Source organism: Pseudophryne corroboree, chromosome 3, assembly GCF_028390025.1.
Source record: "Pseudophryne corroboree isolate aPseCor3 chromosome 3, aPseCor3.hap2, whole genome shotgun sequence".
NCBI lineage: Eukaryota > Metazoa > Chordata > Amphibia > Anura > Myobatrachidae > Pseudophryne > Pseudophryne corroboree.
This window is the reverse complement of record NC_086446.1, coordinates 110,318,003-110,333,721: the sequence shown is the minus strand read 5'-3', so window position 1 is coordinate 110,333,721 and position 15,719 is coordinate 110,318,003. Positions and strand designations below refer to the sequence as shown.

The following is a 15,719-nucleotide window of genomic DNA, read 5'->3' as shown; positions in this document are numbered from 1 at the left end:
GTTTTGGATTCGGGTGTTTTTTTAAAAAAACACTAAAAAACAGCTTAAATCATAGAATTTGGGGGTCATTTTGATCCCATATTATTATTAACCTCAAAAACCATAATTTCCACTCATTTTCAGTCTATTCTGAATACCTCACACCTCACAATATTATTTTTAGTCCTAAAATTTGCACCAAGGTCGCTGGATGACTAAGCTAAGCGACACTAGTGGCCGACACAAACACCTGGCCCATCTAGGAGTGGCACGGCAGTGTCACGCAGGATGTCCCTTCCAAAAAACCCTCCCCAATCAGCACATGACGCAAAGAAAAAAAGAGGCGCAATGAGGTAGCTGACTGTGTGAGTAAGATAAGCGACCCTAGTGGCCGACACTAACACCGGGCCCATTTAGGAGTGGCACTGCAGTGTCACGCAGGATGTCCCTTCCAAAAAACCCTCCCCAATCAGCACATGACGCAAAGAAAAAAAGAGGCGCAATGAGGTAGCTGACTGTGTGAGTAAGATTAGCGACCCTAGTGGCCGACACAAACACCGGGCCCATTTAGGAGTGGCACTGCAGTGTCACGCAGGATGTCCCTTCCAAAAAACCCTCCCCAATCAGCACATGACGCAAAGAAAAAAAGAGGCGCAATGAGGTAGCTGACTGTGTGAGTAAGATTAGCGACCCTAGTGGCCGACACAAACACCGGGCCCATTTAGGAGTGGCACTGCAGTGTCACGCAGGATGTCCCTTCCAAAAAACCCTCCCCAATCAGCACATGACGCAAAGAAAAAAAGAGGCGCAATGAGGTAGCTGACTGTGTGAGTAAGATTAGCGACCCTAGTGGCCGACACAAACACCGGGCCCATTTAGGAGTGGCACTGCAGTGTCACGCAGGATGTCCCTTCCAAAAAACCCTCCCCAATCAGCACATGACGCAAAGAAAAAAAGAGGCGCAATGAGGTAGCTGACTGTGTGAGTAAGATTAGCGACCCTAGTGGCCGACACAAACACCGGGCCCATTTAGGAGTGGCACTGCAGTGTCACGCAGGATGTCCCTTCCAAAAAACCCTCCCCAATCAGCACATGACGCAAAGAAAAAAAGAGGCGCAATGAGGTAGCTGACTGTGTGAGTAAGATTAGCGACCCTAGTGGCCGACACAAACACCGGGCCCATTTAGGAGTGGCACTGCAGTGTCACGCAGGATGTCCCTTCCAAAAAACCCTCCCCAATCAGCACATGACGCAAAGAAAAAAAGAGGCGCAATGAGGTAGCTGACTGTGTGAGTAAGATTAGCGACCCTTGTGGCCGACACAAACACCGGGCCCATTTAGGAGTGGCACTGCAGTGTCACGCAGGATGTCCCTTCCAAAAAACCCTCCCCAATCAGCACATGACGCAAAGAAAAAAAGAGGCGCAATGAGGTAGCTGACTGTGTGAGTAAGATTAGCGACCCTAGTGGCCGACACAAACACCGGGCCCATTTAGGAGTGGCACTGCAGTGTCACGCAGGATGTCCCTTCCAAAAAACCCTCCCCAATCAGCACATGACGCAAAGAAAAAAAGAGGCGCAATGAGGTAGCTGACTGTGTGAGTAAGATTAGCGACCCTAGTGGCCGACACAAACACCGGGCCCATTTAGGAGTGGCACTGCAGTGTCACGCAGGATGTCCCTTCCAAAAAACCCTCCCCAATCAGCACATGACGCAAAGAAAAAAAGAGGCGCAATGAGGTAGCTGACTGTGTGAGTAAGATTAGCGACCCTAGTGGCCGACACAAACACCGGGCCCATTTAGGAGTGGCACTGCAGTGTCACGCAGGATGTCCCTTCCAAAAAACCCTCCCCAAACAGCACATGACGCAAAGAAAAATAAAAGAAAAAAGAGGTGCAAGATGGAATTGTCCTTGGGCCCTCCCACCCACCCTTATGTTGTATAAACAAAACAGGACATGCACACTTTAACCAACCCATCATTTCAGTGACAGGGTCTGCCACACGACTGTGACTGATATGACGGGTTGGTTTGGACCCCCCCCAAAAAAGAAGCAATTAATCTCTCCTTGCACAAACTGGCTCTACAGAGGCAAGATGTCCACCTCATCATCACCCTCTGATATATCACCGTGTACATCCCCCTCCTCACAGATTATCAATTCGTCCCCACTGGAATCCACCATCTCAGCTCCCTGTGTACTTTGTGGAGGCAATTGCTGCTGGTCAATGTCTCCGCGGAGGAATTGATTATAATTCATTTTAATGAACATCATCTTCTCCACATTTTCTGGATGTAACCTCGTACGCCGATTGCTGACAAGGTGAGCGGCGGCACTAAACACTCTTTCGGAGTACACACTTGTGGGAGGGCAACTTAGGTAGAATAAAGCCAGTTTGTGCAATGGCCTCCAAATTGCCTCTTTTTCCTGCCAGTATAAGTATGGACTGTGTGACGTGCCTACTTGGATGCGGTCACTCATATAATCCTCCACCATTCTTTCAATGGTGAGAGAATCATATGCAGTGACAGTAGACGACATGTCCGTAATCGTTGTCAGGTCCTTCAGTCCGGACCAGATGTCAGCATCAGCAGTCGCTCCAGACTGCCCTGCATCACCGCCAGCGGGTGGGCTCGGAATTCTGAGCCTTTTCCTCGCACCCCCAGTTGCGGGAGAATGTGAAGGAGGAGATGTTGACAGGTCACGTTCCGCTTGACTTGACAATTTTCTCACCAGCAGGTCTTTCAACCCCAGCAGACTTGTGTCTGCCGGAAAGAGAGATCCAAGGTAGGCTTTAAATCTAGGATCGAGCACGGTGGCCAAAATGTAGTGCTCTGATTTCAACAGATTGACCACCCGTGAATCCTTGTTAAGCGAATTAAGGGCTCCATCCACAAGTCCCACATGCCTAGCGGAATCGCTCCGTGTTAGCTCCTCCTTCAATGTCTCCAGCTTCTTCTGCAAAAGCCTGATGAGGGGAATGACCTGACTCAGGCTGGCAGTGTCTGAACTGACTTCACGTGTGGCAAGTTCAAAGGGCAGCAGAACCTTGCACAACGTTGAAATCATTCTCCACTGCGCTTGAGACAGGTGCATTCCACCTCCTATATCGTGCTCAATTGTATAGGCTTGAATGGCCTTTTGCTGCTCCTCCAACCTCTGAAGCATATAGAGGGTTGAATTCCACCTCGTTACCACTTCTTGCTTCAGATGATGGCAGGGCAGGTTCAGTAGATTTTGGTGGTGCTCCAGTCTTCTGTACGTGGTGCCTGTACACCGAAAGTGTCCCGCAATTTTTCTGGCCACCGACAGCATCTCTTGCACGCCCCTGTCGTTTTTTAAATAATTCTGCACCACCAAATTCAAGGTATGTGCAAAACATGGGACGTGCTGGAATTTGCCCATATTTAATGCACACACAATATTGCTGGCGTTGTCCGATGCCACAAATCCACAGGAGAGTCCAATTGGGGTAAGCCATTCCGCGATGATCTTCCTCAGTTGCCGTAAGAGGTTTTCAGCTGTGTGCGTATTCTGGAAACCGGTGATACAAAGCGTAGCCTGCCTAGGAAAGAGTTGGCGTTTGCGAGATGCTGCTACTGGTGCCGCCGCTGCTGTTCTTGCGGCGGGAGTCCATACATCTACCCAGTGGGCTGTCACAGTCATATAGTCCTGACCCTGCCCTGCTCCACTTGTCCACATGTCCGTGGTTAAGTGGACATTGGGTACAACTGCATTTTTTAGGACACTGGTGAGTCTTTTTCTGACGTCCGTGTACATTCTCGGTATCGCCTGCCTAGAGAAGTGGAACCTAGATGGTATTTGGTAACGGGGGCACACTGCCTCAATAAATTGTCTAGTTCCCTGTGAACTAACGGCGGATACCGGACGCACGTCTAACACCAACATAGTTGTCAAGGCCTCAGTTATCCGCTTTGCAGCAGGATGACTGCTGTGATATTTCATCTTCCTCGCAAAGGACTGTTGAACAGTCAATTGCTTACTGGAAGTAGTACAAGTGGGCTTACGACTTCCCCTCTGGGATGACCATCGACTCCCAGCAGCAACAACAGCAGCGCCAGCAGCAGTAGGCGTTACACGCAAGGATGCATCGGAGGAATCCCAGGCAGGAGAGGACTCGTCAGAATTGCCAGTGACATTGCCTGCAGGACTATTGGCATTCCTGGGGAAGGAGGAAATTGACACTGAGGGAGTTGGTGGGGTGGTTTGCGTGAGCTTGGTTACAAGAGGAAGGGATTTACTGGTCAGTGGACTGCTTCCGCTGTCACCCAAAGTTTTTGAACTTGTCACTGACTTATTATGAATGCGCTGCAGGTGACGTATAAGGGAGGATGTTCCGAGGTGGTTAACGTCCTTACCCCTACTTATTACAGCTTGACAAAGGGAACACACGGCTTGACACCTGTTGTCCGCATTTCTGTTGAAATAGTTCCACACCGAAGAGCTGATTTTTTTGATATTTTTACCAGGCATGTCAACGGCCATATTCCTCCCACGGACAACAGGTGTCTCCCCGGGTGCCTGACTTAAACAAACCACCTCACCATCAGAATCCTCCTGGTCAATTTCCTCCCCAGCGCCAGCAACACCCATATCCTCCTCATCCTGGTGTACTTCAACACTGACATCTTCAATCTGACTATCAGGAACTGGACTGCGGGTGCTCCTTCCAGCACTTGCAGGGGGCGTGCAAATGGTGGAAGGCGCATGCTCTTCACGTCCAGTGTTGGGAAGGTCAGGCATCGCAACCGACACAATTGGACTCTCCTTGTGGATTTGGGATTTCGAAGAACGCACAGTTCTTTGCGGTGCTACTGCTTTTGCCAGCTTGAGTCTTTTCATTTTTCTAGCGAGAGGCTGAGTGCCTCCATCCTCATGTGAAGCTGAACCACTAGCCATAAACATAGGCCAGGGCCTCAGCCGTTCCTTGCCACTCCGTGTGGTAAATGGCATATTGGCAAGTTTACGCTTCTCCTCCGACAATTTTATTTTAGGTTTTGGAGTCCTTTTTTTACTGATATTTGGTGTTTTGGATTTGACATGCTCTGTACTATGACATTGGGCATCGGCCTTGGCAGACGACGTTGCTGGCATTTCATCGTCTCGGCCATGACTAGTGGCAGCAGCTTCAGCACGAGGTGGAAGTGGATCTTGATCTTTCCCTAATTTTGGAACCTCAACATTTTTGTTCTCCATATTTTAATAGGCACAACTAAAAGGCACCTCAGGTAAACAATGGAGATGGATGGATACTAGTATACAATTATGGACGGACTGCCGAGTGCCGACACAGAGGTAGCTACAGCCGTGAACTACCGTACTGTGTCTGCTGCTAATATAGACTGGTTGATAAAGAGATGTCGTAGTATGTATGTATGAAGAAGAAAGAAAAAAAAACCACGGTTAGGTGGTATACAATTATGGACGGACTGCCGAGTGCCGACACAGAGGTAGCCACAGCCGTGAACTACCGTACTGTACTGTGTCTGCTGCTAATATAGACTGGTTGATAAAGAGATGTCGTAGTATGTATGTATGAAGAAGAAAGAAAAAAAAACCACGGGAAGGTGGTATACAATTATGGACGGACTGCCGAGTGCCGACACAGAGGTAGCCACAGCCGTGAACTACCGTACTGTACTGTGTCTGCTGCTAATATAGACTGGTTGATAAAGAGATGTAGTAGTATGTATGTATAAAGAAGAAAGAAAAAAAAAACACGGGTAGGTGGTATACAATTATGGACGGACTGCCGAGTGCCGACACAGAGGTAGCCACAGCCGTGAACTACCGTACTGTACTGTGTCTGCTGCTAATATAGACTGGTTGATAAAGAGATGTCGTAGTATGTATGTATGAAGAAGAAAGAAAAAAAAAACACGGTTAGGTGGTATACAATTATGGACGGACTGCCGAGTGCCGACACAGAGGTAGCCACAGCCGTGAACTACCGTACTGTACTGTGTCTGCTGCTAATATAGACTGGTTGATAAAGAGATGTCGTAGTATGTATGTATAAAGAAGAAAGAAAAAAAAACCACGGTTAGGTGGTATACAATTATGGACGGACTGCCGAGTGCCGACACAGAGGTAGCCACAGCCGTGAACTACCGTACTGTACTGTGTCTGCTGCTAATATAGACTGGTTGATAAAGAGATGTCGTAGTATGTATGTATGAAGAAGAAAGAAAAAAAAACCACGGTTAGGTGGTATACAATTATGGACGGACTGCCGAGTGCCGACACAGAGGTAGCCACAGCCGTGAACTACCGTACTTTACTGTGTCTGCTGCTAATATAGACTGGTTGATAAAGAGATGTCGTAGTATGTATGTATAAAGAAGAAAGAAAAAAAAACCACGGTTAGGTGGTATACAATTATGGACGGACTGCCGAGTGCCGACACAGAGGTAGCCACAGCCGTGAACTACCGTACTGTACTGTGTCTGCTGCTAATATAGACTGGTTGATAAAGAGATGTAGTAGTATGTATGTATAAAGAAGAAAGAAAAAAAACCACGGGTAGGTGGTATACAATTATGGATGGACTGCCGAGTGCCGACACAGAGGTAGCTACAGCCGTGAACTACCGTACTGTGTCTGCTGCGACTGGATGATAAATAATGATATAAAAAATATATATATATCACTACTGCAGCCGGACAGGTATATATATTATATAATGACGGACCTGCTGGACACTGTCTGTCAGCAGAATGAGTTTTTTATAGAATAAAAAAAAAAACACCACACAAGTGAAGTCACACGACGAGTGTTTAACTTTTTCAGGCAATCACAATATAGTATACTACTAACTATACTGGTGGTCAGTGTGGTCAGGTCACTGGTCAGTCACACTGGCAGTGGCACTCCTGCAGCAAAAGTGTGCACTGTTTAATTTTAATATAATATGTACTCCTGGCTCCTGCTATAACCTATAACTGGCACTGCAGTGCTCCCCAGTCTCCCCCACAATTATAAGCTGTGTGAGCTGAGCACAGTCAGATATATAATATATACATAGATGATGCAGCACACTGGGCTGAGCAGTGCACACAGATATGGTATGTGACTGTCTTGTACTCCTGGCTCCTGCTATAACCTATAACTGGCACTGCAGTGCTCCCCAGTCTCCCCCACAATTATAAGCTGTGTGAGCTGAGCACAGTCAGATATATAATATATACATAGATGATGCAGGCATGCAGCACACTGGGCTGAGCAGTGCACACAGATATGGTATGTGACTGAGTCACTGTGTGTACCGTTTTTTTCAGGCAGAGAACGGATATATTAAATAAAACAACTGCACTGCTGGTGGTCACTGTGGTCAGTCACTAAACTCTGCACTCTCTTCTACAGTATCAGCCTCAGGTCAATCTCTCTCTCTCCTAATCTAAATGGAGAGGACGCCAGCCACGTCCTCTCCCTATCAATCTCAATGCACGTGTGAAAATGGCGGCGACGCGCGGCTCCTTATATAGAATCCGAGTCTCGCGAGAATCCGACAGCGTCATGATGACGTTCGGGCGCGCTCGGGTTAACCGAGCAAGGCGGGAAGATCCGAGTCGCTCGGACCCGTGAAAAAAAACATGAAGTTCGTGCGGGTTCGGATTCAGAGAAACCGAACCCGCTCATCTCTAGTAATGCCCCCAGTAGTTTAGCCCTCATGTAGTTTGCCCCATGTAGTTTAGCCTCCCAGTGGTAATGCCCCCAGTAGTTTAGCCTCAGTAGTTTGCCCGCTTGTAGATTGCCCCTTTGTAGTTTAGCAGCCAGTAGTAATACTCCCCTGTAGTTTGCCCCCTTGCAGTTTAGCCCCTGTAGTTATGCCTCCAGTAGTTTAGCCCGCAGTAGTTTTCCCCTGTAGTTACGCCCCAGTAGTAATGCCCCTGTAGTTATGCCCCCAGTAGTAATGCCCTCCTGTAGTTTGTCCCTTTGTAGTTTACCCCCAGTAGCTTGCCCCCTTTTAGCTTGCCCCCTTGTAGTTGGCCTCCAGGAGTTTGCCCCCAGTAGATGCCACTCAGTAGTAATGCCCCCCAGTAGTTTGCCCAAGTAGATGCCCGAGTAGTAATTGCCTCCAGTAGATGCCCCCCCAGTAGTAATGCCCCCCAGTAGTTTGCCCCTTAGTAGATGCCCCCCAGGAGTAATGCCCCCCAGTAGTTTGCCCCTAGTAGATGCCCCCAGTAGTAATGCCCCTGAGTAGTTTGACCCAGTAGATGCCCCCCAGTATTTTGCCCCAGTAGATGCCCCCAGTAGTAATTGCCTCCAGTAGATGCCCCCAGTAGTAATGCCCCCCAGTAGTTTGCCCCTTAGTAGATGCCCCTCAGTAGTAATGCTCCCCAGTAGTTTTCCAAAGGAGATGCCCCTCAGTAGTAATGCCCCCGAGTAGTTTGACCCAGTAGATGCCCCCCAGTAGTAATTGCCCCCAGTAGATGCTACCCCAGTAGTAATGCCCACCAGTAGTTTGCCCCAATAGATGCCCCCAGTAGTAATGCCCCCCAGTAGTTTGTCCACAGTAGGTGCACCCCCCAGTAGTAATACCCCTCCCAGTAGTTTGCCCCCAGTAGATGCACCGCTACACTAAGAAAAAAATCACAATACTCACAAAGCCCCGTTTCCACTTCCAGACTGCTGCAGTCCTCTCTTGGCGTCCGCTCCTCAGCACTATGGGAGCGATGTCATGATACAGTGACAGTGCCAGAAGCCAGAGCTCAGTAGTGAGCTCCTGCCTCGGCTTTCACGGTAGAGAGGGAGACGGGCGCCCGCTGGTAACAAATAGTAGTGCTACTTATTTGCTTTATGCCATATAGTAATGCTACTTATTCACATTATGCCACATAGTGGTGGCCCTTATTTACCTTATGCCACATAGTAGTGCTACTTATTTGCATTATGCCACACAATAGTGCTACTTATTCACATTATGCCACACGTTATCCCTTTTTCACATTATGCCACATAGTAGTGCTACTTATTCGCATTACACAACACAGAATTGCCAACATTTTGTATTATGCCACACAGGAGTGCCCACAATTGACATTGCACCACATAGGAGTGCCCATATGTCACATTATGCCATACAGTAGTACCTGTTTTTCCCATTATGCCACACAATACTACCCCTTTTTCACATTGTGCCACATAGTATGCCACACAGTAGATCGCAGTACTGTACTGTGGGGGTAATTCAGACCTGATCGTAGCAGCAAATTTGTTAGCAGCTGGGCAAAACCATGTGCACTGCGGGTGTGGCAGATATAACATTTGCAGAGAGATTTCGATTTTTGTGGGTTATTTTGTTTCTGTGCAGGGTAAATAGTGGCTGCTTTATTTCTACACTGCAATTTAGATTTCAGTTTAAACACACCCCACCCAAATCTTACTCTCTCTGCACATGTTATGTTTGCCCTGCCCTCCACCCTGCAGTGCACAAGGTTTTGCCCAACTGCTAACAAGTTTGCTGCTACGATCAGGTCTGAATTACCCCCAGTGTGTCTGTACCTTATGATAGATGTAACATACAGCAAAAAAGTTGTACACATCCTGAAAAGATTTATGAAATAGAGAGGCTGGTGGTAGGAAGGTTTGGAAGATGGGAGAGGTAAGCAGGATGTTAATTTTAGAAATCACTGCTAGGAAAAAGCCTTAATAAAGATTCCAGGTATGTACCCTTGGTGTTCCTCTCCGGGGTAAGAGGGCATCTCTGTTGTTGCCGAATCGGGCTCCTGAAAGGTTCTGCAATTTGTGATGAGGACCCTTCTGACCGATGGGCTCTGTCGCTGAGTCCAGCAGTCTCGCAAAGGAGTCAGTCAGGTGTAGGCTCTGGTGCGCTATTTCAAAATTACATCACAGGGATGCTCTAGATCACAGGTTCTCAAACTCGGTCCTCAGGACCCCACACAGTGCATGTTTTGCAGGTCTCCTCACAGAATCACAAGTGAAATAATTAGCTCCACCTGTGGACCTTTTAAAATGTGTCTGTGAGTAATTAATACACCTGTGCACTTGCTGGGTTACCTGCAAAACATGCACCGTGTGGGGTCCTGAGGACCGAGTTTGAGAACCCCTGCTCTAGATCCAGAAATGTTACTCCTACTTAGTATATCTGCAATTGTTAAAACTGGTGACTTGCACTTGCGCTAAAGGTGCTGGCATCTATTGCTTAAGGAGTGGTTAGGGATATAGGTAACCAAATGCCTATAAATGGGTTATATTCGGCATCCAGGCGGTCGGGTCCTGGTTCTCAAAATACCGACACAAGAATCCCAACACTGATCAGAATACCGACGCCGGCATCCCGAATAGGATCACAATGCCGGTGCTGGCATCACGACAGCAGGGATGCTGATCGACTGACTTCCAGTTGCTGGTGAGGTAAGCCATTGGAGGCGGAAGGATTAGGTTTAGGCTGCGGGGAGAGGGTAGGGTTAGGCTGTGATAAGGGGGCGTTACATTTAGGCTGCATGGAAGGGGGTTAGGTTTAGGGACCCCCGGGGAGGGTTAGTTTAGGTCCCACTTGGGAGGGTTAGCCTGTGGGGGGGGGGGATGTTTAGGCTGCAGTAAGGAAGGGTTAGGAGGGGGTGAGGGGAACCATGCTTCCTGACCCCTGTAGGGATTCTAAGCAGTGGGATGCCGCCATTTCAACCCCAACCCCCTATAAAGTATAAACAGATAGTAAGTATATAAAGACCCCAGTACTGACTATGGATATATGTTAAATAGTATGTGTGCACACATTTCCTGTGAGAGGTTGTGGAAAGTAATACAGAGTATGCATAGAATACAGAGTATGCATAGAGGATAATTCTATTCATTGTGATATTTTTAGGTGTACTGTATTAATACAATTATAGTTGAAAAAGTCAGGTGCAGAAAAAGTGACATACATGGTATACAAATGCATAATAAAATTGACAATAAGGAGAGCAGAAGTACCTTCTCTAACACTTCCATTCCCTGGCGGAAGTAAGCCAGAGTGATGCCTGTACTGAATTCTGTTCATGGCGGGGGAAGATGAATGATAACTCTGTCAGGCCCCGTGCACAGCGTAACAATAACAAGTGCTGGCGGCGCTTTGCCAGCACACTCTGCCGGTGGCACCAGCGCTGCAGTTATCACACTGCACAACGTCGCTGACATGAGGAAGGGTGGCGATGAGCCCCCTCCTCTCCTCCGGCCAGACTAACTACTCCAGATTTGTTATGCCTGCAGCCGTCCACAGCACAGCGTCCTATAATGAGTCAGTGTGACTCATTATTAGTACTGCTGATGAATCCGCTGGCTGTGGGCCCCTCCACTGTGGTGGGCCTCGGTGCGCTGCACCGGCTGCACCTGTGGTAGTTCCGCCACTGTGCAGATCAATTGATCTGCAGATATACCTATGGATGGATTGGGCAGTGTGCTGTGCATACACACTGCCCAATCCGTCGGGGACTGACGTCATGAACTGGCCAGGCGTGTACACACATCCGCCCAGTTCAGCTATCAATCACCACTGGCTGCTGCAGCTTGTGTACGGGCGGTCGGCTGGTCGTCCGTATACACACAGTGATGCGCCAATATGTCGGTAGATATATTGGCCGTCGGCTGTGCTGCAGGGCCGACGCAATATGTCTGTGAACAACGGAGTTCACAGACATATTGCCTGTACACACTGGCTGACGGATCCACGATATATTGGCCGTTCAATAGAACGTGTGTATGGGCCTTAAGAAATATGGGGCAGATGTAGTAAGCCCAGAGAAGTGATAAAGCAGTGATAAGTGCAAGGTAACGCACCAGCCAATCAGCTGCAATATGTCAATTTACAGTTAGGTGCTGATTGGCTGGTGTGTTATCAACCTTGCATTTATCACTGCTCCAGGCTTAATACATTTGGCCTAAATGAACTGAGAGTACCAAAAGATATTGTAGGACATTAGTAAATGCAATTAAAAAGTTGTAGTCTGGGCTGGCTGAAGACAATAGATAACATAGTATAAGCAAATACACAAGCAAAAAAGCAAAGGCAAGTTTAGTTCATAACAAACCAACTAAACAAGCCATGGTCATAACACAAGAAACAGGCTCAGAGCATCAAAGGTAATCTCACAGCACAGTATATATAGTATGAATTGATTTGAACTGAATTCAGGGAAGGATAGGCCTCAACACAGATGGATGTAAACAGCAATACAGCAGTATCATTTAGCTGCTGAAGAGTTGAACAGAAGAAATTCAGGACTGTAGCAATCCTAGTGGTAGGAAAGTATATGGTATGATAACTGTCCAGAATATCAGATTACTGTCGGCTGTGTCTGGCAGATCACAATAGAAATGTTTCAGTCCAATACACGCTGCTAACTGTACATGTTGATGGAGAGGAGTAATAGTATGGGCCTATTTTCTATGGTTGGCATGGTCTTCTTAGTTAGAGTGGAGGGAAATAAAAGTGCTACAGCATACAATAGCATTCTAGAGAATTGTACATGTTAAGGCTTGTGGCAGTAGTTTGAGGAAGTCCATTTCCTGTTTCAGCATAACAATACCTTTATTCACTAAGGTGTCCATTCATGAAGCAGTGAAAAGTGTGGAGAAGTGAGCCAGTGGAGAAGTTGCCCATGGCAACCAATCAGCATTGACGTAACAGTTAACATATGCTTACTATACAATTATACAGAGCAGCTGATTGGTTCTTCTCCATTGGCTCACTTCTCCACTCTTTTCACTGCTTCATGAACAGACCCCTAGTCTGGTCTAATGTAAAATTAATTGAATTGCTGATTTCGAAGATGGAGAACTCCACTGATAGGCACAGAGCACTGATCTCAACCAACAAACACCACAAAGTTGAATTGGAACGCTAACTGGAAGACAAGCCTTATTACCCAAAATTCTTGCCTGACCTCACTAATGCTTTAGTATCTGAATGAATGTGAATCACTGCAGCCGTGATCCACAATCTCCTGTAGTACATTACATTCCCATAATAGTGGAGGCTTTTACAGCAACAAAGAGGAGACCAACTTTATATTTATGACCATAGTTTTGGAATGAGATTTTCAACAAGCATATGCAGAATGGGTTTGATGTTCAAGTGTCCACAAAGTTTTGGCTCTGTAGTGTTTAAAACATTTTGTGACTGTTTAAGCTTACATTGATATACTGTATTTTATAGTATTTAAACAAATGTAAATCACTGACAGCATGGAGAAATATTAAAAAACTCTTTAATATACACAGGGCAGCCAACAGAGGGGGGACTGCGGGGACTGAAGTCCCAGGCCCTTACAGAGAGGGGTGCCCTCCCGTTACTCCTACCGCTGATACCTTAAAATAAGCCTTCCCTGTGCATCAGCTCTCTGTGATTTCTTACTGCAGACCCTTCAAAGCTGCACCTATATGTAACGTCATGATGTGTGACATCACATAGGGGTGGAGCGGTGTGGCGGAATAATTTTTTTTTTTTTAGGCGGGGACTCTGTCTATTTTGTTTGTCCCAGACCCCACAATTACTGATGGGAGCCCTGAATATACATACATTTCTTATAGCACTAGATTATTTTGTTTGTTTTAGATGTTTTTAAGTATAAAGAAAGAAGGCCAGTAGTCTATTTCAGGAAGAAAGTTCTCATATTTACTGTATTACTGTAGTTAAAGCATTGGTTATTACTAATATTATTTCTTCCATGCTGATTTATTTAGAGTTGTATCAATGATCATAGACTCTTGAATTATTAGAGCACTCATACAGTATATTCGTTGTTAGATAATATATATAATGTTAGATTAAATACATCAGTAAAAAAGATATGTTTTTATAGTAATAGTACAATGATTTTTATGACTTACAGTATACTCTATCATTATGCTGAATAAAATGACAGGGTTAAAATTTTAAAATAAAAATGTAGATATATATGAGATTAAAAAAAGAGAAAAACAAATGTATTTACATTTACCTTTGTGTATTCATATAATTGATATATTTTATTATATTGATAGTGTCAGGTGAAATGTATCCTTTGGAAGGTGGTTGACAGACAGTTAAAAGGTCGAAAGTCAGTACAGTAGGTCGGTACCATAGGGTCCACAATCAAAAGATCGACAGTCAAAAGGGGTGACAGTCAAAAGGTCGACGTGAAAAAGGTCAACAGGGTCAACATCAAAAAAGGTCTACACGTTTTCCATGTTTTTAACAAATTTTGCTGCATTTACTATACATTTCAAAAACTATTACCTTTAGTAACCGAGCCCGAAGCAAGCCCGGGAGGGGACACAATTGAACAATTTTTGTGTAAAAAAAGTTTAAAAACACAAAATAACACCCCCCCCCCAAAAAATTTTTTTTTATGTGTTGACCTTTTGACTCTGTTGACCTTTAACTGTTGACCTTTGCCTTGTCGACCTTAAAGTGTAGACCTAATGACTGTCTATCTTTTTAATGTCTATCTTCTGTACCACACCCGTATTCTTTTAGGGCAGAAAATAAAAAACATCCCACAACTCCTCAAGGATGAAAAGGGTAATTTATTATTATTAATATTATTATTATTATTATTATTATTATTAGTAGTAGTAGTAGTAGTAGTAGTAGTAGTAGTAGTAGTAGAAGAAGAAGTAGTATATACTGTATTGTGAACATAAAAAATAAGTGAGAGTGCAAATTTTAGCATAATATAATTATATTTTGTTAGATTGTACTGAAATAAAGTTGAAGAATGTATTAAAAATAATAATCATGGTATAAAATAATGTAATTATTACATATTTGATGCTCTCAACATTTTGTGCATGGAAATGTGTTGGAATTGTCTACATCTATGTGTATGTGTCCATACCACCAATCTGATTGTGAAAGTAGCCATCATCAATTAATAGTGTGCCTAATTACAGAATACAGTTTTCTTGTTCACATGTAAAACAAATTAAATTGTAGCCATTTAAATCTGATAAATGTCAAAAATATTTGCACTGACATAAACATTAAATTGTAGAACTTTCAAACAACTTTAAAACAATCTTGAATGTCTGTGACGGTAATCATAAAGATATAAAATAAGCTTGAGACATTTATAAAGAAAATTTATATAATAATGATTATGTACCTTGAGCTTTGTACTCTAAGATCTGATATCCTCCAGAATAATGTTAATGTGATTGCTTACACCTAGTAGTAGTCCGATTGCTTGGAACCAAACCTTTGGGTGGCTTGGATGCTGAAAATTTGGTTGATGAACATTTGCAGACAGCTGGGCAATGTTTCTTCAGATGAACAATTTCATGACAGCTGTTAGGCCTGTCCTGTCTGATGTTTGGGATTTGGATTCATTGACGTTTAAAGTGGTTTCCTTAATATAATAGTTATGAAATTATTGGCTGGAAATGCAAAATGAGAACATATCAATTTAAAAGAAGCATAATAATAGATATAAATAATCATAAATAGCAAACTATCATGCTCCCCATAACTCTTTATGTTCCCTGTCAAATATCTTGCTTTCTTTCTAGAAAAAAATAGTAAATGTATATAAAATGTAAGAAACTGATTATACAACTATAGATATAAAAACCTACAAACCGACATCCAGACCATTTATTTCAACATCTATTTAACGGGGCACCACATCTGTATATTAAATATCACAACAAGAAATGATCTACAATATATGCATGTAAAATATATATAAATTGTGAAGCACAGAAATAAAAAAGGACCAAAAAATGATTTTAGTAT

The 15,719-nt window shown here is 44.7% G+C and overlaps 1 protein-coding gene across 1 annotated transcript in view; it reads right to left on the bottom strand.

Moving 5' to 3' along the window:
- The window catches only part of LOC135057521 (membrane-spanning 4-domains subfamily A member 4A-like), a 110,065-nt gene extending 94,727 nt beyond the window's left edge, over nucleotides 1–15,338 (bottom strand). The window contains exon 1 of the mRNA XM_063963377.1: nucleotides 15,091–15,338. The gene's annotated coding sequence lies outside the window, so the exon portion shown is untranslated. The remainder of the gene's footprint in view (nucleotides 1–15,090) is intronic.
- Between the last annotated feature and the right edge of the window lie 381 nt (nucleotides 15,339–15,719).